This window comes from Arachis hypogaea, chromosome 2, assembly GCF_003086295.3.
Source record: "Arachis hypogaea cultivar Tifrunner chromosome 2, arahy.Tifrunner.gnm2.J5K5, whole genome shotgun sequence".
Taxonomy (NCBI): domain Eukaryota; kingdom Viridiplantae; phylum Streptophyta; class Magnoliopsida; order Fabales; family Fabaceae; genus Arachis; species Arachis hypogaea.
Window position 1 is genome coordinate 29,216,470 of NC_092037.1, and position 752 is coordinate 29,217,221.

The 752-nt window shown below is 41.4% G+C and overlaps 1 non-coding gene across 1 annotated transcript; it reads right to left on the bottom strand.

Annotated features, from left to right (window-relative positions):
- Positions 1-391: 391 nt before the first annotated feature.
- LOC112764685 (small nucleolar RNA R71) lies at positions 392-495 on the bottom strand. The gene has a single exon (XR_003183281.1). It is a non-coding gene; the product is annotated as a small nucleolar RNA R71 (small nucleolar RNA).
- Positions 496-752: the final 257 nt, after the last annotated feature.

Sequence of the window (752 nt, forward strand, 5' to 3'; positions counted from 1 at the left end):
CAGAAATTTTCGAACAGGAGAAGGAGATGGCAGCCGAAAATAATAATAATAATGCAAGGAGAATGCTTGGTGACTTCACAAAGCCAACGTCCAAGTTTGATGGAAGAAGCATCTCCATTCCTGCCATTGGAGCCAATAACTTTGAGCTGAAACCTCAGCTAGTTGCTTTAACTGAGTTCCTTATCAGTTTTTAACTGAGTTCTTGCAGATCTGTGAGACTGTAAAAACGAATGGAGTTGATCCTGAAGTCTACAGACTCATGCTTTTCCCTTTTGCTGTAAGAGACAGAGCTAGAATATGGTTGGATTCACAACCTAAGGATAGCCTGGACTCCTGGGATAAGCTGGTCACTGCCTTCTTGGATAAATTCTTTCCTCCTCAAAAGCTGAGCAAGCTGAGAGTGGATGTTCAAACCTTCAAGCAAAAAGATGGTGAATCCCTCTATGAAGCTTGGGAAAGATACAAGCAGTTGACCAAAAGATGTCCATCTGACATGTTTTCAGAATGGACCATGTTAGATATATTCTATTATGGTCTCTCTGAATTTTCGAAAATGTCATTGGACCATTCTGCAGGTGGATCTATTCACCTGAAGAAAACGCCTGAAGAGGCTCAAGAACTCATTGACATGGTTGCAAACAACCAGTTCATGTATACCTCTGAGAGGAATTCCGTGAACAATGGGGTACCTCAGAAGAAAGGAGTTCTTGAAATTGATGCTCTGAATGCCATATTGGCTCAGAACAAAATGT